The following is a 14682-nucleotide window of genomic DNA, read 5'->3' as shown; positions in this document are numbered from 1 at the left end:
ATATTCTCACCTCAAGAAGCTGGAACAGCAACAGAGGGACAGGCCTAATCCACGCACGAGGAAGCAGTTGACCAAAATTAGAGCTGAAATCAATCAAGCAGAAACCAGAAGTACAGTAGAGCAGATCAACAGGACTAGAAGCTGGTTCTTGGAGAGAATCAATAAAATTGACAGACCACTGGCAAGACTTATCCAAAAGAAAAGAGAAAGGACCCAGATTATTAAATTTATGAATGAAAAAGGAGAGGTCACGACGAACACCATTGAAATTGGAAGGATTATTAGAAATTTTTATCAACAGCTATATGCCAATAAACTAAGCAATCTGGAAGAGATGGAATCCTTCCTGGAAATCTATAAACTACCAAGATTGAAACCGGAAGAAATTGATTCCTTAAACAGGCCAATTAATTATGAAGAAATTGAGTCAGTGATAAACAACCTTCCAAATAACAAAACTCCAGGCCCGGACGGTTTTCCTGGGGAATTCTACCAAACATTCAAAGAAGAAATAACACCTATTCTCCTAAAGCTATTTCAAAAAATAGAAACAGAAGGAAAGCTACCAAACTCATTCTATGAGGCCAATATTACCTTGATCCCCAAACCAGGCAAAGACCCCCTCAAAAAGGAGAATTACAGACCAATTTCCCTAATGAATATGGACGCCAAAATCCTCAACAAGATACTTGCTAATAGAATCCAACAGTACATTAAAAGGATTATCCATCACGATCAAGTGGGATTCATACCTGGGATGCAAGCGTGGTTCAATATTCGCAAATCAATCAGCGTGATACATCATATCAACAAGAAAAGACTCAGGAACCATATGATCCTCTCAATCGATGCCGGAAAAGCATTTGACAAAATACAGCATCCTTTCCTGATTAAAACCCTTCAGAGTGTCGGAATAGAAGGTACATTTCTCAATCTCATAAAAGCCATCTATGAAAAGCCTACTGCAAATATTATTCTCAATGGGGAAAAGCTGGAAGCCTTTCCCTTAAGATCAGGAACTCGACAAGGATGCCCACTCTCGCCACTATTATTCAACATAGTACTAGAAGTCCTTGCAACAGCAATCAGACGACAAAAAGGGATCAAAGATATTCAAATTGGCAAAGAAGAAGTCAAAATGTCTCTCTTTGCAGATGACATGATACTCTATATGGAAAACCCAAAAGAAGCCACTCCCAAACTATTAGAGGTTATAGAGCAACTCAGTAACGTGGCGGGATACAAAATCAATGCTCAGAAATCAGTTGCATTTCTATACACGAATAACGAGACCGAAGAAAGAGAAATTAGGGAATCCATCCCATTTACAATAGCACCACAACCATACGTTACCTTGGAATTAACTTAACCAGAGATGTAAAGGACCTATATTCTAGAAACTATAAATCACTCTTGAAAGACATTGAGGAAGACATAAAAAGATGGAAAGATATTCCATGCTCATGGATCGGAAGAATTAACATAGTTAAAATGTCCATGCTACCCAGAGCAATCTACACTTTCAATGCTATCCCAATCAAAATACCGAGGACATTTTTCAAAGAACTGGAACAAACAGTCCTTAAATTTGCATGGAAACAGTTAGAATGGCAAAAATAGACAAGGCAAGAAACAACAATTGTTGGAGAGGATGTGGAGAAAGGGGATTCCTCCTACATTGTTGGTGGGAATGCAAGTTGGTACAGCCACTCTGGAAAACAGTGTGGAGGTCCCTTAAAAAGTTAAAAATTGAGCTACCCTATGATCCAGCCACTGCACCACTGGGTATTTACCCCAAAGATACAGACGTAGTGAAGAGAAGGGCCATATGCACCCCAATGTTCATAGCAGCAATGTCCACAATAGCTAAATCGTGGAAGGAACCGAGATGCCCTTCAACAGATGACTGGATTAAGAAGTTGTGGTCCATATATACAATGGAATATTACTCAGCTATCAGAAAGAACGAGTTCTCAACATGTGCTACAACATGGACGGCACTGGAGGAGATAATGCTAAGTGAAATAAGTCAAGCAGAGAAAGACAACTATCATATGATTTCTCTCATCTATGGAACATAAGAACTAGGATGATCAGTAGGGGAAGAAAGGGATAAAGGAAGGGGGGGTAATCAGAAGGGGGAATGAAACATGAGAGACTATGGACTATGAGAAACAAACTGAGGACTTCAGAGGGGAGGGGGGTGGGGGAATGGGGTAGACCGGTGATGGGTAGTAAGGAGGGCACGTATTGCATGGTGCACTGGGTGTTATACACAACTAATGAATCATCGAGCTTTACATCGGAAACCGGGGATGTACTGTATGGTGACTAACATAATATAATAAAAAATCATTAAAATAGAAAAAAAAAAAACAATAATAATGACACATAGTATTCATTGGCTATTTACTATATCTATGCCAGATACTATGATATTTTGTTTTTATTAAACTATATTATATATGGGGAAACGTATATATACCACAAATATTCACCTCGATTAAGTTTCATGAACTGGACGTTTCCTTGTAACCAGCATGCAGACTAAGAATCAGGCCATTAGCACACCCCATAAGCTTTCCATTCTTCGTTAACATGAATGGTGTTACTATGGAATATTTTCTATGTACGGTGAATATAATATATACACATATATATGTATATATAGGTACCTCAATTCATAAAGATACTCACTGTCTTTGTATCTAGAAGCTTTACTGTTTTGTCTTTGATATTTAGAATTGCAATCCATCAATAATTGATTTTTGAGTATAAGAGACGAGGGCAGGGTATATTTTTCTTACATGGATAGCCAACTGAGGGAGCACCACTTATTGAACGTATCACCTAAGTTTTGTTCAGAAGTTTTAAAATTTTAAAAGAAGTTCCAGGACACTGATACATGCATGTACACAAAAGATTCCTTACAGATGATTAACTGTGACAGAAACCCAACTCAATGCAGCTCAAGGCCTCCAGACCCCAACATCACATAGCTGGAAGAGGGGGAAGCAGTTTGAAGACAGGGCTGGCAAAATTTGGAATTTAAATGGATTTGTCATCCTAGTTCTCTTTTTCCCTTCATTCTCTTCCCCACTCTTTCTTCTCTTTTATTTTGAAAATGTGTATTATGTCTGTATCTTACGTGTTAAAAGTCCTATTACATATTGTAATCACTTATTTTTTTTTTTATATATCCATCTTTCAGCCTGGAGTATTATAAGTGGGACTTCTTTGCTGGAGAGGAAATTAGAATAAACTAATTCATTCGGAAAAGTTTCATGTCCAAAGCTCATGTTTGCTCATGGGAGCTTTTTCTTTAATCAGTTTTATTGTAGTGTTTTACATATACTATGAGTATATATAATATATATTTAACTGAATTATTTAAATTGTACAAACAGTCAGTTTGGGCAGATGCAGTCAGCCGGCAGAACCACCACCACAATCATGGCACAGAATAATTGCATCACCCCCCAAAATTTCTTTGTGTCACTTTGCAGTCTGTCCATCTCTTTGAACCTTTAGTCATTACATATGAGTTTACATTTGCCTATAGCATGCCCTCTTTTTTCTACCACTTCTCTCACCCCACATCATGTTTTTTAAATGCACCCATGTTTTTAGTCCTTCCTTTCTTCCCCCTTCCTTCCTTGTTTCCTTTTTTTTTTCCCCCTTGAGAGTACAGACAACAAGTTTGTCTCAGTCAACTAGAATGACATTTGCAGCTCTTAGGGCTTTGGTTATTAAAGATAAAGCTGTTGCAGCCATCATGTACATGACTTTGTGTGAACATACATCTTCATTTATCTTTGCTAAATATGGGTCATATTATGACTGCATGCTTAACTTTTTAAAGAAACTTCAAAAGAGTTTTAAAAAGTGGTATTACCAGTTAATACTTTTACCGACATGTATGTGAGCTCTTGTCAGCATTCTTTTTTTTTTTTTTTAATTTATTTATTTATTTGGGAGAGAGAGAGAAAGGGAGTACGAGAGAGCACAAGAGCAGGGTAAGGGGCTCAGGGATGATGAGCAGACTCCCCGCTGAGCAGGGAGTCCGATGCAGGACTTGATCCCAGGACTCTGGGATCATGACCTGAACTGAAGGCAGATGCTTAACGGACTGAGACACACAGGCAGCCTTCTTGTAATGTTGTTGCTAGTACTTGGTACCATCAGCTCAGTTCATTTTAGCCCTTCTCACAGGTATGTAGTGATGTACCACTGTGGTTTTAGTTTCATTTCCTCAATGCCTAATAATGTTGAACATATTTTTCCCCCCTTATGGTTCAATCATTTTTCTTCACTTGTGAGGTGTCTGTATGTAAGGAAATTATCTTTTTCCTCTACTCTTCTAAGTTCTTCACTTGGGTCCCTATGACACAGGATATAAAGAAATGCACGCAAATGTAATTAATATTGGTTTTGCATGACACAAGAGACTTTGAAAGGTAAAAAGGAAGTGGTGAATCCTAAGTGCCCTAATGCTGAACTTGATAAAAGGGGAGTGATGGAAAAATGTGGTAGGGTGAAAAGGACATGATCTCAGTGTAGTAAACCGGGGACAATGCAGCTCCTGTTCAGATTGCTCTGTGTGTCTTAGACATAAGGATGTTCCTTTTCTTCAGGTATAGGGAGGGCATGTCTCACAAGAGGGTTTCATGACCTACTTCAGAGGAAGGTCAGAAATTTCTTCCTGCACATGCTATTTCTCAAATTACTTCAGCCTAAAGTATTCAATTGCCAAGGTGCCGTGTTTGGGTTTTAAACCATTTAAAAAATTTGCCCATTTCCAAATTTGGGTTTTTGGTTTACTCTGAATAAGACTCCTTTATTAGAAATGTACTACAAATATGTATCTGTTGAAGAGGTAACATTTTAAGATTTTTTTATAAATTCCAAATTGTACGTTTTAAAGTGTACCCTACCAAAAAAAAAAACAATGCCTGTTCTGTATTCATCAAGATTTTCTTCAATGGTTTCTTCTAGAAGATTTATAAGTTTAACTTTTAAATGTAGGGCCGTGATCAATTTTAGTTATTTTGTGCATATGGTACAAGGTGAAGGCCAAATTTATTATTTTTTGGCCCATATGGATGTCCAATCCTTCCATCTGGAGTTTGCTGAAAAAACTTTTTCTCTAATGAATTACCCTGATAACTTTGTTGAAAACACATTGTGTGCACGGACACACACACACACACACACACACACACACTCACATTCTATTACACAGATCCATGTAGACTTCTTTGCCTTGTTTCCTGCATTACTAGAAAGCTTTCCGTATTAACTCTGATGTTAGCTCTCAGTTTTTTGTACAAGTCTCTTTTTCCAAAAGACTAAGTTCATCCTTTTCCTACTTTTCTGAAAGTTTGTATTGTCAGTGGGTGTTGGGTGTTGACACATGTCAAATACTTTTTCTGCACTTGTTGTCATGGTCTTATGGTTATCTTTTCTTAATATGGTGAATTATTTTAATTGATTTCCAAATACTATTCTGACTTTGCACATCTGTGCTTGGGGAACATTAATCTGTAATTTGCTTTTATAAAAATGTTTTTGTCAAGTTTTTGATATTAGTGATATGTTGGCTTCATCAAATTCATTCAGAATTTTCTTCTCTGTATTTTCTGAAAGTTTATGTGTAAGATTGGGGTTATTTTTTCCTTGAAAGCTCGATGGAATTCACCAATGAAAGCATCTGGGGCTCACATTTTCTTGATAACTTTTTTTTTAATAGGAAGTTCAATTTCTTTAATATACATAGGGCTATTCAGATTTTCTGTTTTATCTTGCATCAATTTTTTATGTTGATTTTCTAAAGAATTTGTGCATTTTATCTAAATTTTCGAATTTGTTGACATGAGTTTGTTCAAAATATTTTCTTAAAATATTTTAGTGTTTGAGGACTCTACGGGGGTAATTTCATCATTCTTCATACATCTAAGATTATTTTAATTGTTTGACTTTTTCAAATTATCAGAAAGTAGTTCACTAGACAAAGGGAGATTTGGGCAGAATTTACACATTGAATTTGGAGTCCTCTGTCTGCCTCTCTCCTCTCTGGGATTCCTCCTGCAGTCGAAAACATAATACGTTTTCTTTTTTTTTTTAAGTTTTTATTTAATTTCTAGTTAGTTAAATATAGTGTAATATTGGTTTCAGGAGTAGAATTTAGTGATTCATCACTTATAAATAAACCCAGTGCCCTCCTTAATACCCATCACCCATTTAGCCCATCCCTACCTACCACCCCTCCAGCAACCCTCACTTTCTTCTCTGTAGATAAGAGGCTCTTATGGTTTGCCTCTCTCTCTTTTTTTTCCCTTCCCTTATATTCATATGTTTTTTTCTTAAATTCCACATATTAGTGAAATCATATGGTATTTGTCTTTCTCTGACTGTCCTATTTCACATAATATACCCTAGCTCCATCCATGTCAGTGCAAATGGCAAGATTTCATTCTTTTTGGTGGCTGAGTAATATTCCATCATATACACATACACGTGTGTGTGTGTCTGTGTATTATTAGTGTGTATTAGTGTATATATATATACTATTCCATCATATATATGTAATATTCCATCATATATATGTTATATTCCATCTCGTGTGTGTGTTTGTTTATTTATTTATTTATTTATTTATTTATTTATTTATTTATTTATATTATCAATACTGGATACATCTCTACCCAGCATATATCATGATTCTTAATCATTTTCCAAATGGCTGATTGATTCAATGAAGCAATTATAATTTAGAAAACAAATAATTTAAAATTCCATTCAAAATTATTTATTTAGCATTTACTATGTGTCATGTACTGTCATAATTTCTGAGGTCATAAGGAAGAGAAAATAGGTGTAGTCTTTGTTTTTGTAAGTTTGCTGTTTAATTAGTGGATCGGACATTAAAAAAAAATAAGCCATAAAAATACAAATGGAATTGCAAAATGTGATACAGTCCTTGAAAGAATTATACAGAGCATCCCTCAGATTATGGAAAGTTATTATTGCTTAGGAAGGGGAGTCAAAACACATATTTTGCATCTCCAACATGTTAACTCTACCAAGAAATCTGATGATGATTTCTTACCTTCTTTCTTTCTCTGCATTTCCTACTTGGAGTTCATATCTGTCAACCTCTGTGATCAACACAAGACTGACCACATATTGTTTACTGATACAGGGGATATTCTGATTCATAGAATTCTCTTTTCTGTCATTCTCTTCAAGAAGAGGCAATGTTGACAGATGTGAGCCTTGTGGAGTCAGGTGGGAGCCTGAGAAGGGCAGAGGACTTCATGTGCTCAATAAAAGCAGGTCCATGCAGTTTATCAAAAGGTGGAATAGCATTGATGTGAACCTTTAACAGAGAAGGGGCAAGGGAATTACACAATTGCTGGCATGTGCTTTTTTCTCTACAGGATTATCAGACTACAAATTCTATACACTCTTGTATAACAGGCCAGACATAATGTGCATGTATATGTTCACAGACCAACATCATCATCAGTGCCCATCTGTCCGATAGCAAAACAATTTGCTTCTAGGGCATACAGCAAATATTTTGAGGTAGATGATTGACTGTAACTTTTTTATTGCAGAATTCATCCAGAGAAATGACAAAGTTTGTCGAAGAATGTTGGATCTCGAGAGGAGATTTCTACTTTTGTGGCAGGTATGCACTCCAGTTCACAAACTCATGTTTTCCTTTGTGTTTCTTTATGAATGAAATCAAGATTATTTTCATTGTAAGTCTTTACAACACTCTGGTGGCAGAAACTTAATCTTGGTCTATTTGAAGCTTTCTGTTTTATTTATTTATTTATTTATTTTTAAATTTTTGGCCGGAAGCTGGATGTCTGAGTTTCATTTCTATAGGGCTGGACATAACTTAAATTTAGGGGCAGGAAGGCAAGTGATTCTTATTCTCCAATTTGTGCACATGGATCCATATTCAGATATGCAAGAATCTTTAATTCTCATCTTTCAGTTTTGAATGCTTTCTTTACTACATAAATTTACCACTTGGAGGCACTAGCATACTATATTGATTCTGTGTCCTGCTGGGACACAAGCATTTCCACCTGGGTAACTTTGTTCCAATTTGCCTACCCTGACCACCCAAGCTTTCCCTCTCTGATGTCTTACTATCATCTAAAGACTTTGCTCTGGGAACAAGAAAGAGGCCTTTTTTTTTTTTTTTTTTTTTTTTTTGCATCTCCATGTAGGACTTATTGAAGACTCTGCTGTGATCTGTTTTTTCATCCTGCCTTCACAGAAAAAAATACTGTTTTCCACAATCATGGCAAGAGGTGGTGTGGGGAGTAGGGAGGGAGACTTGCTCATTTTCTGTGTCCATTTATTTCTTTTCTTCCATTTTTTCTACACCCTGATGTTCATAGTTTTCCTGAGGACTGTGGCTCTGAAATACAAAAACCTAGATACTTTTTTTTTCTTCTTTTTCCTGCTTTATTTGCTTTTTATATTTTAAGATAGTGTGTTGAGATGACAAAACACTTGAAAGAGAATAAAGAAAGAAAGGGGACATTTTTAAACCAGGAGCAATGAACAGGAACATAGGTTACTTTTGAATTATAACTATCTTGCTATTTTTGAAAGATATTTGAATCCTACCTTGGGCCAGGTGTAGCCCAGAGGGACGTCAGCCACAATTCTTACAAGAGTAAATTACAATTATTGGTTACTTTCACTACATTTTAAGTGTGTATATTTTTCGTTATTCAGTTGGATAAAGTTGTGGAAGTAAGAAGTGTGTATGTGCTCACACAGGGATGCAACACAATACATCAAAAATGTAGAATTGGAAGTAGATTAATTGTGTGAACATATGACATAAAAAATTAACAGTCTAGGATTCAGTTTACCCATGTTATAGATCACCGTTGCCATTAACTGAGGTGTATGACCACGGATAATTCATTCTGTCTTCCTTATCCTCATCTTTTTTACATATAAAAATGATGGCTTGGTAAAACTGTGCTTGGTAAATCTTTATCAACTATACCTTTCATGAAAACCTCCAAGGTCCTTGCCAGCACTTAACAAGTCTTTCCATTCCATAAGACCAGAGGCAATTATCAAGATACACGGGGTGTACATCACTTTTATTGGAGAAAAGGGCATGCAGAATGTCTAACCTTTCAGATTGAATGACGGGTGTAATTATTTGATCAGTTCTACAATTTCATCTTATATTGCCAGTGAATTTTTTTTTTTTTTTTTTTTTTTTACATTACCACTGTTTGATTTTGCGTTTCCAGAAGGGAGAGACACTGTGAACTTTGTATGTGGCACAGCAAAACACAATGTTGCATACAGGCATCCTGGAAGAATATGGTTTGAGGCAAATTTTAAGTGCTGATATCTTTTATTTTGGCCTCCAGAGAATCAGTCCCCACTTCTATCCTTCCTCCATGTTAGAACAATAAACCAGAGAAAATTGCTCACCTGTAAGTCTTTGGTTGAGCATTAGTAAAGGAAGACTGTAGGACGAGATGACCAAAATATTCCTTCCTTCTCACGAGATAGATTTGCCCATTGGAATCCTTTATGAACTTCCCTTTCTGTCCTTATCCTCTAAGAGATATATTGGTGGTGAGACTGGTCAGAACATATTGGAATTTGGCTGCTGTTAATAATGAGTGGAATTATTGTCTCAAAAGGAATGAGAGAAAGAAAGAAAGAAAGAAAGAAAGAAAGAAAGAAAGAAAGAAAGAAAGAAGAGAGAAGGAAGGAAGGAAGAAAGAAAGAAAAGCAGACTCTTCCTTAATCATTTCATGCACTTTCTGTTTTTCTCATCCATTTGGTAAACAATTGTTTTAGGTCCTGGACCAACAGAGCACAATGGCCAAACTCTCTTTTCCATAGTGCAAGTGAGAGAGTGTTTTTGAGCTCAGGCTTATAGTTGGGGTAAGTCAGTCTCTCTTTCCTCCTTCTGGTCCTCCTGGTTCTTATTCTCCTGCATTTACAGCCAAACATATTGCTCTCAATTATGTAGACTGAGGGGAGAAAAAAAGGCTGTAATTAGGCTTTGTTTTTGATCAGAGTTTCTCCTCAGCCTCTTTAATCAGGATCTGAATTAGAATATTAGCCACTTCGACATCTATGGATAAAACTTTGATTCCCATTTGGCTCTTGTTTGTTGTGTGTCTTCCTTTTTATATGAGAGAACTGAATTTCACGATAGGATTCAGGTATTCTAATTCTTGCAATGAGAACATCACGATAACAAGAACAACTCATGAGTCATGGCATTGTGTTCTTTCTTCTGACATTGTATGTGTACACACAACATATGTTTTATTTTTGTAACCCACTAAGAGACAATTGCTGTATTAGTCACAGGTGATACGGAGGTAAATCAAGCAGCAAAAACCTGACTTTATTGTACTTATATTTTACTAAAAAATAAATATGTATTTGCAAATTAATTCCTTGGTAGTAATAAATTCTGAGAAGAAAATAAAGCACTCACTACCTACAGTAATTTAAACAAGTTATTTAACTTCTTAGAGCCTCAGTATTCTCATTTGTTAAAAAATAACAATTGAAAATGACCTTTGGGTTGCCTTTTTATATGGTAATGTTGGGATAAAACTTGCTAATAGACAGAAAAAGTTATTTGAAAACTCTGATATGATATTCCATTGCGGGGAGAGAAAAAATATCTAATCTCCTCTCTTTCATTCACATAAACCTTGTAATTGTCCAGGAATGTCAGATTGCTTGTTTTTAACCATCTGTTCCATTTCTCTCAATATGGGCTCCACTTTGTCTCCCCTTTGAATAGGTAGCTTGTAACAAATCCCAACAAATGTTCACACAGATTTTTAATAATTTTAGCAATTCATTTGGAAAACCTTTGTGTTGCAAGCACAGACCTCAGGTACTCTGAGTTGGCAAAGTTTGGGGGGAAACACACACACACACACACACACACACACACACACACACACACAAAGAGCGAGCTGAAATTAAGCACAAGATGAGCATATTGGTCAAAATGAAGCCCCAGGCCCAGGCCGTGGGACCAAGTTTGAACATGTGGGAGGTTTGGGCAGGTGCGTAGGTCCTTTCATATTCAACAGACTTTGTGCTTTTTGGTCCTATATCAAGAAAGATATCTGGAAATCTCAAAGTGGATGATACTTAAATAATGCTTACATATCAAAGTGAAGTTCTTTTGAAGGTTACCACACATTAAAGTTTTAGAATTACTCTAAAGCAAGTTCCCCCATAGGTTGCCATGGGCATGGCTGTGACTGTTAACTACTCCTGCTTCTCCAAAAAAAAAAAAAACAAAACCTGATCATAAGCATCTAAATGAAGCCCCCCAGTTTTCTGAAGATACTGTCGGTGTATCATAGACCTGGATATACCTTTTGAGGAATTTCTTTCTCAGATCATGAGAATACACAAAAATGTGGAATCGTCCCGAATTCAACTGTTTTTATTGTTACTTGGAGTCATCTGTTTTTATTGTCATTAGTAATAATAGCTACAAACAGTAAGTGCCTAATATGTACCAGAAATTAAACTTATCGTTGTATGCATATAATTTCTGAGCCCCACTGTACATCTCTAAGATCACTTTTGTATCTTAAAACTTTAAAAATATTGAGTTAGACAAGACATGAATTTATTTTTCTCACACATAATTAAAAACATAGAGGTAGGTCGTCCAAACCTGATGTTGTGGGTCTTTAATGTCACTGGGACCAGTCTTAAACTGTTATCCCTAAGATGTGACCCTGGTTGTCATCATGAAATATGGTTGCTGAGACACCAATCACCAATTAATGTTTAAGGTGGGAAGAAGGAGGGAAAGGGAAGGACAAAAGAAGCTTGCCAAATGAATTCCCTTTAAAAAGAGTTTGTGGAAGTCCTATATTGACTTCCTATTCTATCTCATTGGCCATGCCAGTCAGTGAGTGTGTCTCAAAATAGAGATCGTTTTATCAGGACATATTACCACCCATTGCAGCATAGGTGTTTATTATTCAGTCAAAGAAAAAAGGATATTCACAGTCCTGCTCTGGCACAAATATCCCCATTTCTCCCACAAAGAAATTGATACATCATGCATTAATTTAATGATGTTTTTCACCATCATCACAGCACGTATTCTCATATGTCTGGAAATCTGACCAGGCCATTTCTTCATACAGTCCAAGAATACCTATTCCCTCATGTTCTATGTTGATAAATCTTACTCATATTTAAGATGTCCTCACATATTCATTCTCTGAATTATATACTAATTCTCTATGCCCGAATGAGTTAATCATGCCTCAATTATTAGAAAATTACTTGAAACTTTATGCTTGTGCTTATCCTGTTTTATAATTCCTGAGTGGATACTTTTTTGTTGTTCACCATAGTGAAGCTACTTAACGTCTTATCCTTCATCATCATCGTCATCATCACCACCATCATCATCCCTCTGTCTTGCCTGGTACCCTCTATTTTAATATCGAATAATATTCATTTTCCTGTTGCCATTGAATATCACAACTAATTTATAAGCCATGTAAACAAATTTAATTTTCTAGAAGTAATGTATGATAAAAAAATAACAGAATGCCCAATGAATTAAACTTCATAATGGTAATGATAATTTTTCATTGTTTTCCAAAATCTAATTCACTACTGAGAAGTAAATATTTGATAGCAGTCAGTATAATTCTTAGACAGCAAGCATGAGAGATATGCCTTATTGTCTTTATTTATAAAACATTATACATTGCACATCCATATTATCTAAGAGCTGCTAGATTCTAAGAAAAGAGAATTTCTAATTTCATTATCTTCCTTTGGCTCTCCAATATCAGAATTGACAGTCTTGTTGGCCAATGTAGCTGCTTTTCCCAAAATGATATTATTAGTCTTGGAGGGAATGGTGTGCCCAGTTTTGTCTAGTAAAAAAAAGTTTTGTATTTCTTGTTGCTCATTGTGGATACCAGCAACTGCTGGTCGCTGCTGGCCATGTGTTCTTTGTCACTGTGTTGCTTCTATAATCAACATTGGACTTTAAAATCTGGCTCTTCATTTTTCCCCCTTGCATACTATTATCAATGCCTTGTTTTGACATAGTGGTTTGTCTAATGTCAGATGTACTTTCTGTCCTTTACATGATATTAGATTTCAAAAGATGCTTAATTCTAGCTATCTTTTCAGGTGAGAGATTACCACCACCTCCAAGGGCAATGCAAAGAAAAATAAATAAATGATTTTGAATGAATTCATGAATAAACTTATTTATCGTAATTGTGTGATATAATTTCTTAATATTGTCAAAAATTACTTTGCACAACAGCCTTATTGAAGTAAATTTAGATAATTTCAGAGCTTTAACTGAAGGTAATGACACATTCCCAAATATTTGCTAAGCAATTAGTTTCATTATCTTGTAGTCATTCCTACAGATCCAGCTATGGTTACATTTTGGAGGAATTAACCTTCTGTTTTTCATGGCTGAGTTCGGCTCTGTGTACGTTCAAAGATATTTATGGCATAATGCCAATAAACAAATATGTATGAATGTTCAGCCCGTACCAGATACATATGAGAATCAATAACTATGAAAGCAGCATGCTTCTAATAGCATCTTCATAATATGCCCAAGGCACCTTTGCTGAAACTATTATGCTTCTTAAAAAAGTTGCTGTGCATACACTATGTTAGAATAGTCAGCAAGACTCTGGTCTCCTTATGGTATTTAAGCTCTAAAGAGTCCCAGTAGTTAATGTAAACAAGAAAACCCAAGCAAAGGAAACTGCATGTAATTTTTGATTATAATATGTCCTAGGAGAAGATATCTACTGAGACCTGTCAAACTAGGATCTATTTACCACCAGTGCTGTTTACAATTTTGTGCTTGATTTTCAGTTTACAAACTTGATTCTAAAACCTTATCTTTTCCTGAATATTTGAATAAGTAATTTTTTGACCAAACTCCTTCATTATCTCGCTCATCTAGAAAAAGAGTGAAATAATAATAATAATAACAATAATAATAGTAATATCTGTCTGTAATGTTAATTCTGTATACAAACTCAGCTATGTGTGCAGTTGTATATTACTGTTTTCTGGGTATTTTTTTAACTCAAAGCTTTTTAAAAAATTTACTCCAGACCCTTTATAACTGGGAACATGATTTTTCTACCTTCCTAATTTCTCACATGCTTCTTTTTGCTTTCTTTAATCCTGGGGTTTCTTTCATTAATAAAAGAGTTAATGATTCTGTATTCCTTATGGGATTTGTAAGGAACAAACATGATATTGCCTGTCAAGTGCTTAAAGCTATGCTGATCACTTGCCAACTCTCCATTAACATAAGTTTCTTTTACTATGTGCGTAAGCATATTTGTGTCTCTGGATGTGTTTGTGGAAATGGATGGTGTATGTATGAGTAGGGATTGACAACGGAAAGAAACAGCAATAGGGATTTGGAGAAAGCCCGGCTTCCCTTGGATAGCTCTGTATTTAGTTGTATGATTTCACTTCCCATTTAAATAATTAATCCTATTATCTCTATGAGGGTAAAACAGATTTTCGTTACGTTAGCTAATAAATAATACAGTATGACATAAATTAACTGCCATCAGGAAGAGATAGAAGGAATGCCTTCCTTTATTACTTTCT

At 35.7% G+C, this 14682-nt stretch overlaps 1 long non-coding RNA gene across 1 annotated transcript in view; it reads left to right on the top strand.

The window, feature by feature from the left end:
- Window positions 1–14682, top strand: part of LOC130544154 (uncharacterized) — a 778585-nt gene that overhangs the window by 666861 nt on the left and 97042 nt on the right. Inside the window, exon 7 of the long non-coding RNA XR_008960180.1 lies at window positions 7620–7693. This is a non-coding gene — a long non-coding RNA (uncharacterized LOC130544154). The remainder of the gene's footprint in view (window positions 1–7619; window positions 7694–14682) is intronic.

Source organism: Ursus arctos, unplaced genomic scaffold (assembly GCF_023065955.2).
Source record: "Ursus arctos isolate Adak ecotype North America unplaced genomic scaffold, UrsArc2.0 scaffold_19, whole genome shotgun sequence".
Lineage (NCBI taxonomy): Eukaryota > Metazoa > Chordata > Mammalia > Carnivora > Ursidae > Ursus > Ursus arctos.
This window is presented reverse-complemented; position numbering and strand designations above follow the sequence as displayed.